Raw genomic sequence first — 22,671 nt, 5'->3', positions numbered from 1 at the left:
GTCAGAGATAAAATTGCACTATCTGTTGCGCAATGAGTTTCCACTAGCACAACTGTTGATTCCTTTTTTGCACAACATTAAAACTCACCCATCCTTTAGTGCAAGAGACTGCGTGAGTGGACAGAGAATGATGGGTATCCAGCCCAAGGCTAGGGATTATTAGGAAAGATGCCTTTATCCAAAAATGTGGTGCAGCCTAATTGGGAAAACTATGCATCTTTCTATGAAGCTAGACTGTGTTCAGGTGAAAAGCAAACAGAAGCAGGGGATGTGATTGAAGAAACCACCACCCAAATGTGCTAAGGAACTTCTACACTAGCAATGAATAATTTTTGTGTAGTGCATGTTAAGTCCTGATTACATGCATAAAGAGTGTGGACTTTAATTTTGATAGTGTGGTGTGGATGCCCATTCTACAATAAAGTGGTTTGACTGATAATAGTTGCTACATTATAATACAAGCATGGAACAGGGAAGCAGCCGGAGAAGAAAAGGAAGAGAGACTGGGAAAAAAACTATGAGTAGAGGGGTGTCCTTTTTTCCATCCTTGGGGCCTCCTGGGAAACTCACCAAACCTACTGTGCTTGGAACAGGGTATGAGGAGTGTTAACTCTGTATTTTTGTAATGTTTGTTATTTAAGCTGTTTGTTATTACACCGCTTTGATATAGTTTTATATATTAAGTGGTATCAAAATGGTGTAAATAAATATAATAAACACTACAGCACCAATTCTACAATAAACTCAGACCTGGATGTGCCCAAAGTTCACCTAAATGTGCTTAGAATCCCTCTTCAGATCTTCACGCTGAACGTGAGCCAGTCTGAAGTGCATATAGGGATGTTGGTGGTGGGGCTGGCATGCCTGCAGCTCCCCACTTTTTACATATAAAAAATTATTATTTTAAAGCAAATTTTCTTTTATGAGGAAAAGGAAAAAGAGAATGTAAAAATAAGAAGTGGGGGAAATAAAGAGGAAAAAAATATTATATACTAATAATAGCAACTCACCATCATTTCATATTGTGAACACAGTGACTGTCAGTACATGGATCTTATATATTTAGTTTAAGTGTTTTTACTATTCTGCTGGGAGCCGCCCAGAGTGACTGGGAAAACCCAGCCAGATGGGCAGGGTATAAATAATAAAATAATGATAATAATAATTTCAATGTAAGTCCTCTAGATGTCCAAATGGGTACCTACATGAGATTGACACCTATATGAAATATGTTTGAATGTAGCCAGGGCAGTAGGCCCCCTCCCCACTTTAAGCCCAGATACATTTACTCTGAACACATCAGTAGGCTTATGCACCTTTTCAAACTGTTTAGATAAGTGTGGAAGAAGTCAGAGTATGTTTTTGTACCAACTTATGAAGTAGTGCCTCCACGCACTTTCCTTTGGAAGGTTCTGATGGAATGACTTGTTAAGTGCCAGCTTACAGAGAGATGGGGTAGACATTTGATTCTGTTTGAAGTTAAAACTGAAGCTACCCAATTCACATTTTCTGAAACAATATGTGAACTGAGACACAGTCATCCTTCAAAATGTGCACTTCTCTTAATTTTGCAATGCCAAGTAATGTGCACACATATACGGGGGTACACAGAGAGCAAAAAAATGTGCATATTAGTGAAAATAACATATTAAATGCACTCTATTAGGGAAAGTTGCTTTGCAAAAGTGCATATGTTAGGCAGAGTTACATGCAAATGTGTGTATGTTAGAAAGTCATACAAAAATGCTGATTAATTTTCATGTGGTTTTTTTAAAAAAATTGCAAACTGATGTGGAACTGTGGAAAAGTGAATTTACGTTTGGAAATTGAGAAACTGAGGAAAACAAAAATTGGCATATTTGCCCATCTGTAATGTGCCATAATCCTAATTTAGGAGTGTACAGTGGTACCTCGGGTTAAGTACTTAATTCTTTCCGGAGGTCCATTCTTAACCTGAAACTGTTCTTCACCTGAAGCACCACTTTAGCTAATGGGGCCTCCTGCTGCCGCCACGCCACCGGAGCCCGATTTCTGTTCTCATCCTGAAGCAGAGTTCTTAACCTGAGCAGAATCTGTAACCTGAAGCATATGTAACCCGAGGTACCACTGTAGTCCCAAACTCCCTGTAACCAAACATGTTGCCTGCTCTCCACACCCACATTACAACATATTTTTGGTGAATCGTTTTCAGTCTTATCCTTGCTTGGAAGTGACTTGTTGGCAATCCAAGAAGCAGCAGTTTTGTTCTAGGTGCCTCCAGACATGTGTTTATTGTGGGATCGGTGCACCACATGTATACAAGTGGTTTTTGTTTTTGTTTTGCAGCATCCAAACGTCATTATCGTCCAAACACCAGCCCACATTTCCCCCAAATTTAATCCAGATTATATCCAGGGAAAATCCAATTAACAACAACAAAAACCTGTTGCCAATCAGTGACCCATTTGGCAGCCCACGCATTTATAGCACCAAGTTCCCCTCTGGAAGTACCTTCCATCTATCTGAAAAGGGGGTAAATTCCCAATCTTTTCCCAACCTGTAGGGAGAAACCTGAAGTCCTTCTCAGATGAAAAACTGGAAATGAAGACGCATAGTGTGTGTGCCTGTTAACCAGTCATCTTGAGTCCAACAGCGGAGAGCTGGGGCAGAATTGTGTGTGTGTGTGTTGGGGATGGGGAGAGCGAACGAGCGAGCTTCACCCTTTCCTTTCTCCCCTAAAATTGCCTTCCAGTAATTGTAGGTTTCCCCTAAAGACATTTGGTGTCACTGTAAGGACAGCATTTTTCTCTGTCTGTTCAGCGATTCGGTTGCTTTCCCGGTGCATCCACTCTGCGAAGCCTGAGCCGAGCCTAGCATAAGGCACAGCGCGGGAGAAAGAGAAAGCAACGGCAGACGACCCTCTCCTCTTCCTCTTCCAGGTTTCCCTACCAAACTTCTCCCCTGCCATCTTCCACCTCTCCTCCTTCCCTCCCTCCTCCTCTCGCTCACCTGGCTCTTTCCTGGGAAGCTCGCTCGCCCGCTCTCCTTCCTTCCCCCCTCTCCATCCAGCCCCCTTTCCCACCCCGACGCGCAAGGGCGCGCGCGCCAAGAGTTCCAGCTCAGGCTCCCAACCTTCGGACTCCAGCCTGAATCGGAGGCACGTTTTTTTTACCATGTATTTCCCCTTTAAACCTTCTCCTGCCTCCCAGCCCTCGCCGCCGCTTCCAGCTATGGATCTAACGCAACTGCATACTCTCCACTCCCCGGCGCTCAGCTGATCCTCATCGTCTTCTTTTTTTTGGGGGGGGGGAGCCCCGTTGTAGATGTGCGCGCGCGTGTGGGGTGTCTTTTTTCTTTCCTCCCCCCGGCTGGGAATTTTGTCAAACTACCTTCTTTTTCAAACTTCTCTGGACCTGGACCCCCCCCACCCCTTCCTCCTCGGATATTTCTCTTCCATGCAAAGGTAGGTGACGAGAACACACCTGGCTAACCTATTGCCTGGGTGGCTTTTGTTTGTTTGTTTGCTCTTTTCTTTTTAATTAAACAAAAACAGGGAACTTGGGGGCTGTGGCCAACTAAGTTGTACTTAGAGTAGACCCATCGAAATGCAATGAAGGGACCCAAGTTAGGCATGCCCGTTCATTTCAGAGGGTCTAGCCTGACTAATGTTGGAGGCGACCCTTTGGAATCCTCTCCCCATAAGCGTTTCACTTCCGCACCTGTTTCCTCCTCGAACAGTAGAAATAATAACCTTTAAAAAACAGACCAAGCCTCTCTCTGTGGGGCTCCCGCTGCTTCTGTTTATCCCATAAGTGATCATCATTTCTATGGGGAAGGTGGGGTGGTGATCGAGTGTGCAGGGCATGTAACTAGTGATATATCTGCAAAATTGTTCCAGGAAAAGATCTGTGTGCGTAGGACCAATAACATGTTCCCTTTATGTGTGTTCTTGTATGTCTCTAAATATGGCATAGCAGGTATGAAGGACATATGATATCTGACATGGGTTCCTTATTGTTCTGTGGGGGTGGAAAGGAATGGGGAGGGCTCAGAAATTCCCCCTTCCTGGACCAGGCTTTCCTCTTTCTATTTAACTTTTGGCTAAACCATCTCATAGCAAAATATGTTTGGCTCTGCTGCTGCTCCTACCCCTTAATTTGACTCTGTGTTTAAAAGCCCGGGGATCTCTTCACAATGTTGTTGTTTAATTTGTTTTTTTGGGGAGTAATCCTACAGTGGTTGTTATTTCCTGGCAATTGTCTGTGCAGTAGCCCAAAGTGCTCTGGAGAGGATAGCAGTTGGAAAACACTTTATAATGCAACAAATGATTAATTATTCTCATTATTTGGAGCATGTGGGAAAGCTGTTTCCAAGAGGGAGAGCTTATAAAAAAAGGGGGGGAATTATGTATACTGGCAAATGTTTAGCAGTCTCTTCCTCCCACCTCTCTCCTCTTCTCTCCCCCCACCTCCTTGCTTTTGTATCGTTTTGCAACACTCAAGTGAATTCAGTTTGTTTCATGGACACAGGCAACAGTCGGATGAGAAGTAGCTGGAGGTTTGGGGGATGGCAGGGAAGGGGGATGATTTCAATAACAGTCATTGCCTAGAAAATGAAAAACAACAAAAAGGAACCCCCAGCTCACACTGGTTTTCCTTCCAGGCGGAAAAAGATTGATGAGAGAGGTGTTGTCTGGTTCTGTTTAGGGCTTTGGTTTTCTCTCTCCAGCCACTCTCCAGTGATAGTTGGTATTAGTTCCCCTGTTTCATATAGCAAGCTTGCTGATCTCTCCAAAAACCGGGATGGTAATTAATGGTTTGTTTTCTTATTAGCAATTGAGAAGGGAGGGCTCACCAAACTCTTGACTTCCTCCCCTCTCATCTTGTTTTGGATGCGATGCTTCCAATTCTCCCAAAGCAACTTTTTCAAAATTACTTACCCATGGGGTGGTGGAGCTGGTGGGAGAAGCCTCAGCCTTATAGGTCATGTCATATGTGTGTGGGATCTTGGATGGATCTCTGCCTTGATAGATTCTCTGCACATTCCAACAAGCTAAAGTGGGTTGTGAAGCTGCAAAATATCACGGTATTAATGGCATATCATTCTCTGTTGGCTGAAATGGGGTGGGTGGGCTGCAAGGGAGATGTTCCCTTTCAGTCTAGACAAGCCTTCTAGAAGGTCACCATCTTCTTGCAGGGGAGGGTGCAGGTGCACCCTCATACCAGTGACACATGGACACGCATCCTTGTGCGCCTGACTAGCTTTGGAAGAAATGTCACATTACCCCGCTTTACAAAGGGGGCAGTAGTTATCCAGCTGCGGCTGGCATTTGTGAGTGTGTCCTGTTGTTTCTGGAAAGAATGGGGAAAGCAGGTTTCCCAGGCATCTCACTAGAAAGCATGTGCCTGGGCACTTGCAAGCTCAACATGCAGAGCAGACCTGGCACCTGCCTCTCCGTATGGTTCAGAAGCACAACCTCTTTGTGCAACCGTGGGAAGGGGCGTTGATGGCTAATTCTGTGGGTGAAGGGTGAATACTGTATGTCTGGAAGTGCTTAGGAGTGACCTCCCTTGCTTTTCTACATAATTTTTATTTCAAGCTTTGCGACTTCAGTTGCAACTTCACTGTGGTGAAGGTGGCAAGAGCACTAGAGGATGCTGCGTATGCAATGGGTTTGTGGGAAAGGCCCGAGCTCAGTGTCAGAGCATGCAGAAGGCCCTGTGTTCACTCCCCAGCATCTCCAGGTAGAACTGAGAAAGACTCCCTGTCTGAAATCCTGCAGAGTCAATGCCAGTCTGTGTGGGAACCCTGAGCTAGATGGTCCAGTGGTCTGACTTGGTCTAAGGCAGCTTCCCATGCACCTATGTTTATCCTGGTGGAGTTGCTGGATGTCCCCATATTATGCTGTCTGTTGGAGTTGTTGGATATAGGAGACTGAACTGGGGCACAAACATTTTATGTTTTCTACTCAATCTAGCCAAGATGTAAAAAGGAAAGGCTCATGCATGGAGAAATCCACTCCAGTGCTGCCACAGCTTTCTTTCATCCCTACACTTTCTTCAAGGAACTCTGGGTGAAATACATGGGGGTTATCCTGTTTATTAAGCAGATTAGTCTGGGATCTGAATTTGGGTCTCCTTAGTTCAGCACTCTGAACATTGCCACACTTGCCACCATGAACCCCATGCAGGGATAGGGGACCTGTAGTCCTCCAGTTGCTGCTGGACTCCCCACCTCCCATCTGCCCCAGTTAGTGTTGACAATGAGCAATGCATGGTGGGACTTGTAGTCAAGCAACATCTGAGGGCCGCAGGTCCTCCATCTCCATGATACATACTGTTTATCCCCTAGTAGGGGATTTCTCACCACTGCTGAATTATTTCTATATATTTCGTTCCTTGAGAGTTCTTTCCTATACTGTTTCATTGCTTCAGGTGCATAGCAATGATTTACCACCACAAATATATGTGACATAGATACATATAAAACAGGATAAATGCATGGCAAATGATGAGGACTCCACTTTCTGCTGGTTTGACCATGCTCCCCAAAAGCCAGGTGAAGCAGTCAAGTCCAGCAAGTGCCCCTGCCAACATTGGCTCAGAAATACTGAGAGCGAGAGGTAAATATTATTGGTACAGCAGCTGTGTGCAGAAAGGCTGGGGTGCTTCCATTTGAAAGATTTATCAGCTGTTGAGCATGCTTGCAGCCATGGAGGCCTGTGTCAGTCTCTTTGCCTTTAGTTCAAAGGGCATAGTGTGATGATTTGCAGAGTCAACCCAGGTGACACAGCCCAAAGGAACTGCGTTCCTTAAAATCTCAGGCAGTCCTATGATTCTTTTCTCCAGCACATCTTTCCACACTTCTGCTGAGTGTGAAATTGTGCATCTGGAGAAACAGGCAGCAATCCGCAATCTGGACACACAGCCCCAAAGCACTTGTGTAACAAAGGCCGCAGCGAGTAGTTTCTGTGGTTTGCAAAATAGCTAGGTGCACTTCATATAGTGAGAAGGATAAGGAATTGTGGGGAGAAAGGGGAATTTTGAGACGTGAAAAGTCTGTAAGGCTGTGTATCAATCTGTCAGTATGTGTGTTGCTGTGCAAACCCTTGTTGTTCTCCAGCTCATCTCCTTCTGGTTCACTCAATGCACTTCCATACCTGACTGTCCTTTCTGCTTGCTCTGACATTCCTGGCCTCCTTGCTTCTTCCAGCCCCAGGTCCACTTCTGCATTTCAGTCGTGACGGTTGCGGCATCTCCCAAGTGAATCCAGATTGGGAAACTCCATAAAGCTCTGCCTGGTGCAACTCACTTTATTACAGCAGCCTTGTGCTTCAATAAAGAAATGCCCAAATATTGCAGATTTTCAGAGTAGGAGAGGAGAGGATAAACTTGTATCACTTGTGGATGGGGAAGGGAAAGACTAGAATCTCAGCCACTGCACATAATGACACACAGAAGTCGTTTGATGCATTTTCTTTGATTTGAAATGCAGAAATGTGGGGTGGGTTTTATTCCTGTTTATTTCTTGTTGCAAAAGAGAAACAACAATTAAAAAACAAACAAATCCAATCCCATTGGACTCATAACTGTGTGAATGCAGCAGAATTCATTAAAATAACCAGGCTCTGATTTGCTGGAAGCTGTATATTTCTAAAAACTGGTCCAGCAGCCTAGGGCCTGCTTCTGAGTCTTTATACCTGCCGGTGGGCTATGTTTAAGTCAATGGACCTTTGCGTGAGCTGACCCGTTGTATTTTAGGATTAATTAAGGTACATTCTTTCACCTTTGGTGGACGTGCCCAAGGATTAAGGGTTTCTGGGAGATGATTTATAATGAAATGAAAAAGGTATTTAAATATACCTTCTTGAAGAAACCAGAGGCCTTTCTCCTGGGCATGGTCGGCCAATTGGTGCCAAGGAAGGATAGAACTTTCTTTATGTACGCTACAACAGCAGCAAGAATACTCATTGCAAAATATTGGAAGACACAAGATCTACCCACCCTGGAAGAATGGCAGATGAAAGTGACAGACTACATGGAACTGGCAGAAATGACTGGCAGAATCCGAGACCAGGGAGAAGAGTCGGTGGAAGTAGACTGGAAGAAATTTAAAGATTATCTACAGAAACATTGTAAAATTAATGAATGTTAAAATGATGTCGGAATGAAATGAAGCGGTTTTAGCAACAATGTTAAAAAGGAATATGTAAAAAGGGATTGTCAATAGATGAAAATATAAAGTTATAATATGTTAAGATAAAGAATTAAGATAAAAACAAAGAGGGAAAGGATTTGCTGAATTAACCATTCGAAATGGAATACAAAAAAGGGAGGTGTGAGGAGGTCAGGGAAACAAGTAAATGAAAGGCAAGACATGGAAAGATGGATTTATTTTTAATTGTCCTTTTTTTCTTTTCTGTATTTTGTATTTTTTGTTTTCTTTTTTTTTATTTTCTTATTACTTCTGTAACTTTTTTTGAAATGTTAATAAATATTATTTGGAAAAAAAAAGTATTTTAGGATTAAGGCCACAGGGTCTCTCTGCTTTAAAACCAACTGACAGAATCGTGGGCATTCTAGCTGCCTCCTCACCAAGTGATTTGTTGCTTGAAGTCTCACAGCTGAACATGTGAATCACCTGCGTTGAAAAGCATTGCGTCTGCAGTGACTTCAAAGCTCTGTCTGTGATAATTTAACTGTTTATCAGATGGCTGTTCCACACATGCTGGTCTCCCTTTGATGTTGCACTTGTTGCATTATGAATGTGCATGTGTAAACTTGTCGTCACTTCCCCGTCCAAAAAATGACCGTAATGGCTCTTGGCTTCTATAGGCAAGGTGCTTTTGCCTTTCATTTTGGTGTACGTTTGTTATTTGGTATTGTACAGTTAGAGAAAGCCACTATGGACATACTGTACTCAATTGCACTTGAACGGGCCCCATGTTGTTCATTATCTGAAGAGGCTGTTTTGTAAAGTGTGCCTTTCAATTATCAGCTCCATCGTCTGTCTGTCCCCCCTCCCCCACATCAATTTGTCATGACTCCCATAACCATTGTGCAACTTTGGAACAGAGGCAGGAAAAGAGAGTGTGCATGAGCTGAGTTATTGGGCAGGCAGACTGAATGGAGGCGGCAGAGGACAGGTCAGTGACAGATAATGTGGAAGAAAGCAGGTTGGGTACAAGAAGTCTGGATGTGCAGTGGGAGGACACAGTGGCCTCCTCTAGGGGCAAGTTATCCACAATGAGGCTAGCAGGTCTTGATATCCTGTAGTAGCATCAGGCCATAACTCAGAGGTTGAGCATCAATCACTGGCAGCTTTCTATGCTCTCCAAGCACCACCGGGTTTCCCCAAGCCCTGAGGAATATGGGCTGCTATAGCAAACTCCTAGCTGGCTTGCCCTGCCCATTCTCACCTCCCAGTGCTTTGATGCTGCAGGGAGCTGGTGCCTGAGCCATAAGGCTCCTGGTTTGAATCTTGCCTGTGCAGATGCACAGGTGGTGACTGATAGTGTGGGACTTCCTCAAAGCTAGCCAGTGAGTTCATTGTTTAAGCTAGGACACAAACCCAGCTCTTCATATCCCACAAGTTACTCATGGGATCACACTGGTGGTCTCTTGGAATTATCATCCCTCTTGCAGAAAGTGAACCAGTCCAGTTCTAAATGTAGTGCTTGACCTAGTTTAAAGTTGTTGACATGAGCTTGTGGGCAGAGAAATGAGCCATGCATCATTTACCAAAAGCCACGTAGACCTATGGATAGTGTTGTAGGCTTGGATCCATGAGCCTTGAGTTCAGCATGACCACTCTTCCTGTACCTTAGGAACATCACTTTCTTAGCCTTCATCCTCCATCTGTAAAAGGAGAATAGTAGCTTACGTCAGAACTGTTTTGAGGACAAATGAGGGAACATTTGCTATGTACAGTAAAAGCATATTAATAATAACTTTTAGAAGAGCACTTCAGGCTCTTTTGAAATAGTAAAAGAGGCCAAAGCCTAAACTACTTTTGGAAAACATTATTTCCATTTAAGCATTGAGAATTGCTTGGGATCTGTAGATGAAAACTGACCTTTCAGATAGGTAGGCCAACAACCACCCAAATTTTTCTTCATTGAGAGCAACACCTCTGGATCTGTCCTGAACTGCACACACTGCAGATAGGGCATCATGTAATGAATTAGTAGTGCTTTCTGCACTTAATTTTAAGTGGCCTTGTGGTAGATCCACATGTGGATCATAATGTTGCAGCCTTGTCTTCCAGTAGCTGCTGGATCATAATGTTGCAACCTTGTCTTCCAGTAGCCGGCAGTACACCACTAAAGCCATGTCTGCTGTGCTTTAGCAACAGAAGACAGTGGGGAGGAGGGTTTTCAAGGTAGCTCAAAAAGTAAGAATGGTGAGGCACAGTTTCAGGGATCCTTGAACTAGGAACCTTAGAGCAGGAGTGGGAAACCTCAGATGCATATATGGCCCTCTAGGCCTCTCTTATCTGGCCTTGGAACTACCGGTATTTCCTCTTTTCCTAGGCCACACCTATCCTGACTGGCCTTGCTCTGCACCCCAGTAAAGCACTTTTGTTTTGCTGGCCCATTATCTTGAATGTGATGATGCCTCTTCTTTGCCTGGGTAGAGGATGGAGAGGCATAGATCTGAAGTCATGGTTTTGCCTTAGTCGGAAGGTAGCCTATTGTACAAAGGCTGTTTTCCTCTGATGCCACTCACTGCTGCTATGTGGCCCTCAGGAGTTGTACCTGAGGTAATGATAACTTTACTTCATTTCTTAAGGTGTGTCTCAGTTGTGATCATAGCAAGGTTTGTGTATTTCCCCCCACATCCATCCTGTCCTTGATATTCATATAACTACAGTACAGGTGGTTGTTTTTTTTAGCTCAAATGAGCTGATGTGGGATATGCTCCACTCTCTGGTTCTGGCATTTTAATCACTCTATTAGATTAGAATCTCTCTTTTGAAAGCATTCTCAGGATTGGTTTATGAAGTCAGTACAGTGGTACCTCTGGTTAAGTACTTAATTTGTTCCGGAGGTCTGTTCTTAACCTGAAACTGTTCTTAACCTGAAGCACCTCCTGCTGCCACCGCACTGCCGGAGCACGATTTCTGTTCTCATCCTGAAGCAAAGTTCTTAACCTGAAGCACTATTTCTGGGTTAGCGGAGTCTGTAACCTGAAGCGTATGTAACCTGAGGTACCACTGTATCCCTTTCTTCGCACAGTCAGGCTGGTAAAGAGTCAGGCTCTGCTACTGTTTCAGTGACTATTTAGGAAAACGTCATCACAACCTTGAATACACCCATATCTTCTATCCAGGATTAATTAACCTAAAGTGTACTCACACAATCCCTTAAAGTGGAATGGTTTGTGTGTTTTGGAAGACTGGAAAATGCCTCCCACTTTAACTATTGTAGGTTGAAGCATCATTTGCTGTAAATTTATCTGAATTAATGTACAAATGTATTTGTAGCAGTAGTTAATGGTTTTGTATGTTTGGTATTTGGGTTAATAATGGTTAAGATGAACAAATCTGGCATGTAGATGTGAGGGTGATTTTACTGTCTGCACCTTTGACTTTTATTGATGGTCTTGCTGAGGTCTCCATTGGTGTGATTCTGTGTACTTCCATACTTCCAGACTGTCACTATTATCTGGTGGGATTCAGTCACATCTCTACAAATTATGACTGCATTATTGAAGCCAGTTTGGAGCTCTTGCAAAACAAACCCACTTCCCCTAAAGGTCAGACCTTTTCCCGATAAGGAAAGTGTGGGATGATGCTTGGTAAATACAACATCATCTACCCAGACAACAAACAAATCTGGCTGAGTGTTCATGAAATGGGTCACCAGGAAGCAGCTTTTAACCCAGGAGAGGCTAACTCTGTGTCCCTCCTGATATTGTTGAAGTCCCAAGTCCCATTAGCCTCACCTGCCAAGGCCAGTGAGCAGGGATGATGGGAGTTGTCATCTGGAAACATCTGGAGAGCCATAGAAGAGCCACCTCTAACTCTTAGCAAATAACATTTGTTTATTGGGAATCTCCCTGATTTTTATTTCCCCTGTAGGTGTGTTTCCAATCTGCTAGCTATTTGGATTGGTTGTAGTGGAGCCACAACAAACAGAGGGCTGGCCTAAGTATTAAACATAGGATACTATACTGTGTGCATCCCATTCCCACACTTGGTGAAGGTGGCAAGAACACTAGGTGTCTGGTTTGTCCAGCGCACAGCACACCTTCAGGCTGCCCCCAATATAATATTTGAGGGAGCAGGAGCCCCCAAAGTTGATGGACATTGCCATTCAAATGGTGTGCGTGCGCCGTATTTTGTGATCAATTATGTGGGGCAGGGCTTACCTGCCCCCCAATATTTTATTCAGGTTGGCACCCCTGACCTCTACACTTTTTTTGGAAATAAAACGGGAGCACAGGAAATCATTGTGGCTTGAGTAAGGGTGATGTTGCCAGAAGCATAAATGTACATTCATGCTCCTTCCAGTGGTGCAGACTCTGCTTTGTGATCTGACTCTTTTGTGATTTCCATATATTGTTGAGACAGAAGCAGGTCAGATGTAAGGTATATTGTGATCAGTGAAGGCTGGGTGGTTCATATTTCTAGACCTGGCTGAAACGTAGTGAGGCATATTTCTAGGCTGTTCCTTTTTCTTGGAAGGTACACCAGTGCATATTTTCTCTCTTTCACGCATATACAGCTTCCCTCACTCACACGCTGTTCTATCCTTGAAATTATCCCGGCAGGAAATTTGGTATTCTGCACACCTCTCTGACCAGCTTATGTGTATTTCAAACTTTCCTCCAGTTGGGAGCATGACCGCTGTTTCCCATGTCTGGCAATGAGGGATCAGCCATCATAGTGGAAATGCTGAGGAGTTCAAAAGAAATCCAGCACAAAAACCCTCCTTTTCGCTCTTGGGTAACGGTTTCATGCCCAAGACCCTATTCTGTACTCTGCATTAAGGTTAGTCTAGTCCTCAGCTTGAGACACCTGAATCCCCAGAAAGTGCAAGCAGGCCTTTGTACAACCACATTCTCCAGTACAGTGATACCTTGGGTTAAGAACTTAATTCGTTCTGGAGGTCCATTCTTAACCTGAAACTGTTCTTAACCTGAGGTACCTCTTTAGCTAATGGGCCTCCTGCTGCCGCCGTGTGATTTCTGTTCTCATCCTGAAGCAAAGTTCTTAACTCGTGGTACTATTTCTGGGTTAGCGGAGTCTGTAACCTGAAGCATCTGTAACCTGGAGCGTCTGTAACCCGAGGTACCACTGTATAGACAATAAGAACGTAAGATGAGGCTGTTGGATCAGGCCAATGGCCCATCTAGTCCAGCATCCTGTTCTCACAGTGGCCAACCAGATGCCTGTGAGAAAGCTGAAAGCAGAACCTGAACACAAGAGCCCTCTCCCTTCCTGCAGTTTCAAGCAACTGTTATTCAGAACCATTACTGCCTCTGACCCATGGAGGCAGAGCATAGCCCATCATGGGCCATAGCAATTGATAACTTTACTCTCCATGAATTTGTTGGTGGCCATCACTGCCACCTGTGAGGTCCTGTAGTTTAACAAATGCGCAAAAGACTTTACTTTCAGTGATTATTGTACAGCTGGAGGCTGGAACTCTGTAAGAAAATGAGGATTGTGTGTGTGTGTTTGTTATGCCGATAAATATTCTGACCTTAATCAAATACCCTGGAGAAACAAAGACCTCCTCATACACTGAACAGGTAGTTTATAAGATAAGGAATATTAGGCGAGAGGCAAAGAGCTTTTTATTCAGCTTCCACTCTCCTGCCGCCAACGCTAAACATCCTGGCCTGAGGCATCTAGCAGTCAGGACAGCTCCAATCCCTTTTCTCCTGGGAGCTTCCAGGCTCTTCTCCGCCTCCTCCTCAGGTCCCATCGTCCTTAACATCTTCATTAGCTATCTGGAAGGAGTAAATAGCATGTTAATGAAATTTACAGATGATAATAAATTAGAAGGGTTTTTTTTTAATACCACCGAGGATATAGAAATGATACAATGAGAACCAGAGAGATTAGAAGTGTGGATCGGGGGAAAAAAAAGAGATAATGAGATTCGGCTTTAAGAAACAAAGAAGCCAAAGGAACACTGGAAGCTGCCTTCTACAGACTCAGACTGTTGGGCCATCTAACTTATTATTATCTACACTGACTGGCAGCATCTCTCCAGGGTTTCAGGCAAGGGGTCTTTTCCCAACCCTCTCTGGAGATGCCAGAGATTGAGATCTTTCTGCGTGCAAAGTCGATGCTCTACCAATGAGCTTCAGCACGCCCATGTCTCTGGGATGTGGGAGGGTGGGGGGGCAGAAAGTAATTGTAAATCTTAAGCAGGTGGTGCTCAAAGGTTACAATATCAAAGTAGACATGCTGAAGTTTAGGGACACCGGTTGTGCTGTGGTCTAAACCACTGAGCCTAGGGCTTGCCAATCGGAAGGTCGGCGGTTTGAATCCCCACGATGGGGTGAGCTCCCGTTGCTCGGTCCCAGCTCCTGCCAGCCTAGCAGTTCGAAAGCATGTCAAAGTGCAAGTAGATAAATAGGTACCACTCCGGTGGGAAGGTAAACGGCGTTTCCATGCGCTGCTCTGGTTTCAACAGAAGTGGCTTAGTCATGCTGGCCACATGACCTGGAAAAACTGTCTGTGGACAAACATCGGGTCCCTTGGGCAATAAAGTGAGATGAGCGCCGCAACCCCAGAGTCGTTCACGACTGGACATAACTGACTTACCTTTACCTATGCTGAAGTTTAAGGTATGAGAGAAATCAGCAAATAATCTGGGTATGAACTTGCCCCTTGAAAGGAGGGGGTAAAGGCCGGGGAGGAAATCAGCATGGTCATTTGAGGTGCCACCTCAACACGAATGCACCCATTTTCTGTTTCTGCCTGTGACCTCTCTGAATACAGTTCTTAATTGTTGGCATTTTACTGCCTGTAAGATGCTGGAAAATTAGAGGGATTTAATGAAGGAGGACACAGTTGACCAGGGGGCTTGGAAGATTAATTTATCAGGAAGGATTAAGAATTAAATATGTATAGGTTGGTAAAGTGAAAGGACATGATAGGAATCTACAAATATGCGGCAACTATAAATCCTGTGGATGGAGACAAGGCACAGTGCAAACTTCCATGGTAATTCCCATCATGTTCCTTTCTTCATCATCCGCTTGCCAAGCTGAACCTATTTCAAACCACAGTATCAAATGTTTAGCAGGTGCTGTGCCTGAAAAGTGTCAGTGAGGTCCATCATAACTCCAACTTAGAATGGTCCACAACCATTACTAAGGTCCAAGCTTCATCCTTTAAAGCAAACAAGAGTCAGAGCATGAAGATTTTACGGGGTTTTGGCAGAGTTCTGTTTCCCTTCCAAAAGTGGCCTTACCATGAGGAAAGGCCAGGTGGCAGGTTAAGAAGGAGCAGAGACCAGTAGGACCTATGGATGGGCCAGCCCTAACATTAGACAGAGTGAAGCAATCACCTCAGGTTGCAGATGTTGCTGCTGCTGCTGAAACGTTGGAAAGACAGAAAAGGAAGAGGGTCATTGCTGATGTCGCTGGAGAACAGGCAGGCTAGGGCTTTCACCTTCCACATCCATCTTCTCTGTTGCAGAGAATGACAAGGGAAAGGCATGTGGTGAACTTCTCGTATGAAAAATCATTGTGTAATGTTGTGGTTATGGGATGCCACTAAATGTGATAACTGAGTCATGTATTCTGATCTGTGTTTTGTGGGTGAAGCACGTTGGCAACTGTTCACCATGTGCACTCTTTCCTGTCCCCTCCCTTTGTGCCAAAACCCTTGTGTGACTCAGCAAGCCACTAACATTAAGTTTGAGCCAGTAATTAAACCGCAGCTTCATAGATTTCATGTTGGAGAGCAAAGAATTGAACCTGGGTCTTCGCTGGCCCTAATTTTCACTTGAGTCATTAGGCATCAGTTTCTCCTAATAAAGCAGAGCAGAGATGAGGATGATAATGTAAAGCATTTAGTTCCGATGAGTGGTTCGTGCAGGACATGTTCTGTTTACATGAACTGTCTTGATTGTTCTCAGGCACATATCTGTGAGGACAAACTTTTGAGTCCTCTAAACAACCTGTTGATTCAGCATTCATCCTAATTTTCTTGCACACAGTTTATGCTGTGGTTAGATTATATCTAATCTTCAGTAAGCATTCATTCAGGAGATTTTGTGTGTGGCAGTTATACAACAATCAGGATCCATCCTGAGTTGCTTGTGAGGTGTTTACACACCTTCATTTGTTCACTTCCCTATCACTTTCCTAACTACAATAAGTCCTTTAATAAAGTAGATTTGTTGCACTAGGGTGGCAGCCTGCTTTAATCCAATTCACTTGTACAACTTAATGTTTCAGTGTGTGCTTGAATGCCTCTTGCAAAATAGTGACCATATCAAGGACCCTCTGTGTGTGATTCTTGTGATCATGTTGGCTGGCTCAAAGAAAGAACCATTTTGATCACATGAAGTGCACCTGGTCATATCACCCAGTGTATTTATCCACATAAATTCATACTCTGGGATAGAAATATATTGCAAACTCTTGTTCAAATGGTGGCATAGAAATGTTAAATAACAATTCTGTTTTCAGTACACAGAGAGAGATGCAATCACTTGCTTCCTTCAAATCTGAGCTCTTACCCCTACCCTCTTGTCAGTTGTCACACAATTCTGGATGATAAAATGCTTCACTGGAGACTGCAGAACCAGGCATATTTTAAGTTGGTACAAACTGTTGTGACAGAGGTGGCCCTTTGCCTACCACTCTCTGAAGCACCTCTCTTGTGCCTTCAACACCAGATACCTTTTCCTCCTCATTAGGAAGCTTAGAATTTGAGACCAGCTGCTTCCAGAAGAATAAAAATACACCCTCCAACCTTCTGGCTGCAAAACCAGCTACTTCTGAAGCCAGAAAGGGGCAAGCTAAAGGTCATTAACTACCTGTGATGGCCAAATGAGCAAGCTTTCTTCATATTAGTGCATGTGCAAGACAGAGGGAGATGCAAGATTCATGAAACTAGGGAGCAATTTTCAGGGCACGGATGTGAAATAACTACAGGTATAGTGGTTTTTAAGGGAGGATGGAGCAGAGAATGTCCATTTCTGAGACCTCAAATGCTAGCAGCATTTTGGGTAGATGCAAGGAAGAAGAAAGAGAGGGAGAGAAATTTTGTTGGATTGTCATGTTCCCTGAGGCTCTTTCTCAGGCAGCTTTTAATTTTTCTTGAGAAAGGGCACATTTGTTGGCATTGCTGCTCCTGAATATTGCATTTTATCCTTATTAAATAAGGCTAGATTTGCACAAAGACCCACATGAATTGACTTCCCTTTTCTATAACCTACACAGTTCTTTGATCATTTTCTGTCCAAATCCACGTGATGGAAATTTACCTTGAATATATCTTGGAGTATTCCTTTCTCAGTGAAGCTCTTATCACACAATTAATCTTTTCTGGTTTCCACTTGGGATGTCTTCCTTTTCACTACGAAAGCAGCACACCCTCGTTCCATAGATACGGATAAAGTTATCCCTCCCTGCCAGAGATAAGTGATGAGCATGGGCGGTGATTCAGTGGGCTCCTCCTCATTTCTCCTGTGAATGTGTGTGACCTGTTTCATCACTAGGTAATAGATAGCTAGGCAAGCTGCATGACTGCAGCATCTATTGAAAGTTTCAGCTGGGCATATTTAAAACCAGCAGTCCAAGATGGGGAGGCACTCCCCTGTTTAAATCAATTGAAAATACACATTTGTAACAGGGTGACTCTCGACCCTTATGGATTGTGCAAACGTGTCCTATTTCTTTTGTCAGAAATCCTGGCATCTCTCCATGTAAATTTTACCTGAAATTGGCTTTTTACAAAAGGCATACATGATTCCCCCCCCCCCGCATCACTTGATCTACCTGTGCCAGTTTCCAGGGGAAGCAGAAGTGGGAAATACTGACTTCAAAAATAAGATAATCGCTGCTCTTCTATTCTAGGGCAGCAGATTGTCTTCATGACTCATGGTGTTCTTTACTGCAGATGACCTGTTCAGGTGCTCATAATGGGCTTGATTCAACTAGCTGTGTGAGAGGGAGCCAGAGCAGCAAGTCCTGCTAGTGCAATCGTATCTTCCCCTCTCCTCCCCCACTCCCCCAGTTCAGTTCTAGGTGGGGGTCAGGAGATCTCCCAGAACAGTGTGCAAGGATACGAGAGGGGCTATGTACCCTGAGGCCGTTTGGGTAAGGAAATGTTAGGAGATAGAGAGCACCAACATCAACAGGTTCTGTAGTCTGATGGAGGTTCAGATGTTACATTTCTTGCCCATGAGTTGTCCCAACCATCATTGAATGGGCCCTTGCCATTTCAAACATAGCATGTGATGCCGGGTCATTGCAGATGTTGGTCAACTACATCAGTTGCATCCACATCACAGACTTAAACCACTTGTAAACAACTTCAGCTGTTTGGGCTTTCACTTGAAGAACCTTGGGCATCATTAGGTCTGTAGAGAGAGCTTTACAGGCTCCAGTCCCCAAGGTTGAAGTTTGTGGTGTGGGTGCACCCATCCTTTGCAATTATGGAACTTTTCCTGGACATTGAGATAATGGAAGTTTCTGCTACCTACACCCACATTATGTTTGCATATCTGCATTTAATCTTTAGGGTGCTTGGGTTGTGTGCAGAAAAACCATCACTTCTCAACCACCCTTGAAAATTTTTGACCCTCCCTGATTAGAACCTTTTGCTAAAAGCGTTCTGTTTTTTTTCCTGATTCCCCCCTCTCCATTCAGAATGCTCTCTTCTAGCATAACAGCTGTTGGACTAAGATAGAGGTAAATAGTTGCGTTCATTAAATACTCTTTTATCTTGCTGACTTATTCTTCTGCCTCTGAACAAGACTTTCTCAACTTGGTTGAGAGCCAGTGTGGTGTAGTGGTTAAGAGCGGTAGACTCGTAATCTGGGGAACCGGGTTCGCGTCTCCGCTCCTCCACATGCAGCTGCTGGGTAACCTTGGGCTAGTCACACTTCTCTGAAGTCTCTCAGCCCCACTCACCTCACAGAGTTTGTTGTGGGGGAGGAAGGGAAAGGAGAATGTTAACCGCTTTGAGACTCCTTCGGGTAGTGATAAAGCGGGATATCAAATCCAAATCCAAACTCTTCTTCTTGCTGCCCTACAGATATTTTAAACCAGGCATCCCCAAACTTGGCCCTCCAGATGTTTTGGGACTACAACTCCCATCATCCCTAGCTAACAGGACCAGTGGGCAGGGATGATGGGAATTGTAGTCCCAAAACATCTGGAGGGCTGAGTTTGGGGATGCCTGCTATAGATTTCTAAGTTTACAAATATGCAAGCATTGTCTCTCTTTTCAAGTTATTTTTTTTCTACAGATCAGTTCCATTTGTTGTGAGACATTAGTGCTGCATACAGTGCTAGGTTAGGAAGAAAAGAGGGAGAAAGAGGGAGAGGGGGGAATTGTGAGTGGGATGGGGTCGGCTGGCAATGCTTCTATTCTTCTACTTAGTGTATATGTGGGCTTTTGTGTCAGCATCACTTGTATGGATTCTCTTACTATTCACTTGTTGTATTTCCTTGGTGGTGAGATAGGTTGGGGTGTGGCATAGGTTGTGGTTGGTTGTCGTTGGTTGGTATTGATGGGAGCTGTAGTCCAAAACATTTGAGGACACTCAAGGAAAGGCTGCTCTCTAGGTGTCTGTTGCAGCCTTGGCATATGAATGGCTAATTGTCCTTCTCAGTCACTGAAATGTGGCTCTTTTTGTATGATGTAATCACGCATTAGCCAAAAAAGGTGCCAGCAACTCTCATGCACAAGGTTTCGATTTAGCTGCTTCAAGATTGGCTCAGTTTATTTTGTGACACGTTGGCAGCAATTCTAATCTCACTTACCTGAGAGCCAACCCCATTTAATCTGGTAGGTTTTCTCTGCATGCATGGTTAAGCTTGTGCTGATAGTTGAATTCTCCAGACTGACAGTGGGTTTTTAACGAGTGATTATTTTTAAGACACATCAGGGCTGAAACTGCAGCATATTTAATTGCTGTGGACTATTTCATTAGATATTGGGGGTCAGTGGGCATGGAAGAGGCAGGTTATTTTTCCTGTGATCCTGCTTCTCCTAGGGGTCCACAGCCACCAGTTTCAGGGCTCCCACTTTCTCATTTTGATGCTGTGTTACTGCATCTTGGCTTTTCAAAGTAAGAGCAAAGAGCAGGGAAAGTTTGGCTCTCTGCTTCTATTTCTAGTAAAGAAAACTGGATTCCAGCAATATGGTAGCTACATACACATGCATCTTAGTAACCAGGGAAGGGATAGTGCTGCAGTATCCAGCCTTTCCTGGGAAGAAAGGGCCATGCAACTGAAGGAGCCTAGCTGCTTAGTAACTTAGGTCACATCCACACTATGCATTGAAAGCACTCTTATGGAACTTCTAACATTTATGGCTTTCCCCAAAGAATCATGGGAACTGTAGTTTGAAAAGGGTGCTGAAAGTTGTTAGGAGAACCTTAACAAACTTTAGCTCCCTGGATTCCTTGGGTGAAGCCATGCTTGTTAAAATGGGATAAGAGTGCTTTAAATGTGCAACATAGATGTAACCTGACAGTGCAATCCTACCCATGGTTGTTTCCAGGCTAACTGTGTATTGAGCATTCATTGTGATTGTTTGCACAAAATTCACAGGGAGGTTAGGTGACCTCGGCTAGTATTTACTGAACATTCATTGTGATTTGTTTGCAGGGAGGTTAGATGTGGTGTTCCATCAGTTAAATGTTATCCCACACTTCCCAATGCATTTTTCCTGTTACTTTCCTTATTGCAAAAGGTCCAACCTAAACTTTGTTGATAATGTGACAGAATCCCACCTGAAAATTGCAAAAGTCTGGATGCAGCCCATATCTACTGAGAAGTGAGTCCTATTCAGTGGGGTTTACTTTCAGGCAAGTAGGGTTGGGATTGCAGCCTCAGCAGAGCAAGAGGAACTAGAGGTGGACAGTCAAAGTCCAGTCTTTGTCCCACTCAAAGTGCCAGTCAAAGTCCCAATATTTCTTTTCAAGTTCCTTATTGTCAGCTGAGGTACCCTTCTCAATTCAGATGACAAATTCGGGTTGATTAAGTGGTGTACGTTTTGTTAGAGAAATTATTTTATCCTGGGCTATTATTTGCACTGAGAAATCATAATAATTTATCTGCTAATTAGTGACAACCAAGAAAATCAACAAGCTCCTCACTTTGCATACATTTAAATGCAACACACACCCCAGATATGTTGCTAGTCTGCAACTATTTTTTTAGAGAGCCATATTTTGATTGATAAGCAACAGCCGAAGGGCATCAACACTGGCTCAGCTCACTGGCTCAGCTCGCTGAATCTCCCCTAGTGAGCTGGGAGACAGGAAAAGGACACTTTCAACTAATGCCTTAACCACTGGACCAAACTGGATGAGATGCTGGAGCTCCTTGAATGGATCTCTCAGTTCTTAGGTGGTGTTTTTTGTTTTTTTGTAAAAAGCAGTCAGAAGGAGTGGAGAAAGAGCTGACTGTAAGAGCCAGCCATTCTGCCCAAGGCTACTGAAGATATATATCATTGTTAATTTACATTAATTAACATAATTATAATGCATGCATTTTTTAAAACAAGTTGATTTGAGAGGTTATTCAGCTGAAAATATACTAATAATGAATAAATTACACATGCAATCTCCATTGTTCACCACTGCCCTGGGATGTGGGGTGGTGGAAATGTTCCGTGCTGCTGGGTTATAAACCCAAAAGAAATATCAGGAGCCAATGAATCTGCCTTCTACCAGATTCAGCTACTTCTTGCTGACTACTCTGATTGGCACTTGTCCTTCAGGTTCTCAGGCAGACGCCTTTCCCATCATCTGCTGCCTTATTCTCTGTTGAATGGAGGTGCCAGGGATTGAACCTGGGACTTTCTGCATGGTCCTAGCTATGGCCTTTTAACACTGTGTCCTACAAGGGAACATAGGAAGCTTATACCATCAGACCATTCATTCATTTAGCTCAATATATATAGGCTACACTGGTTGGTACTGGTCTCCAGAATTTCAGGAAGGCGTCTCTCCCAACCCTGCCTGGAGATACTGGGGATTGAACTTGGGACCTTGTGCATTCAAAGCAGATGCTCTACCAATGAGCTATGGCCCTTCCCCACGAGAGTGATCTCCAAACAGGGGAAATGGCATGAATCAGCCCTAAGGGCCAAAGGGTCCATATCTGCTCCCATCCTGCTCCCCGAATTACAGTAAGCTGTCTCCTTAGGAAGTAACTAACACTATCCTGCTAGCATCTGAGCTGGATTGATTGAAGGATTTTATTTGAGCTGGATAGGGTGGGGGCTATTCTCTGTCAAGAGGGTGCTCTTAGCTTCACAGTGCCCATACTGGTTAATCTGCTTCTGCATTCATGCAGCCTGTAATGAATTGTTTAGGCTGCAGCAAATTGGAGTAGATAATCTGTCGGATGCAGCAATTCCTTCCTTCCTTCCTTCCTTCCTTCCTTCCTTCCTTCCTTCCTTCACAAAAAAGGTATCCCTGGTGAACTACCAGACCAGTTGCTACCCCACCAGTGAGTGCTCTAAGGCATAAACTGTTTC

At 44.0% G+C, this 22,671-nt stretch overlaps 1 protein-coding gene across 7 annotated transcripts in view; it reads left to right on the top strand.

Annotated features, from left to right (window-relative positions):
• CACNA1I (calcium voltage-gated channel subunit alpha1 I) overlaps positions 1-22,671 on the top strand; it is a 363,153-nt gene that overhangs the window by 68,362 nt on the left and 272,120 nt on the right. For 2 of the 7 annotated variants that reach the window (XM_083573888.1, XM_083573882.1), the window contains exon 1: positions 2,622-3,442. The exons of 2 other annotated variants lie outside the window; for them this stretch is intronic. The gene's annotated coding sequence lies outside the window, so the exon portion shown is untranslated. Of the gene's footprint in view, positions 1-2,620; positions 3,443-22,671 lie in introns of those variants that run through there. 3 more of the 7 variants (XM_083573886.1, XM_083573887.1, XM_083573885.1) reach the window with 2 other exon arrangements.

This window comes from Podarcis filfolensis, assembly GCF_964270895.1.
Source record: "Podarcis filfolensis genome assembly, chromosome: 10".
Lineage (NCBI taxonomy): Eukaryota > Metazoa > Chordata > Lepidosauria > Squamata > Lacertidae > Podarcis > Podarcis filfolensis.
Note: the sequence above shows the minus strand (reverse complement) of the source record. Positions and strands in the feature narration are given on the sequence as shown.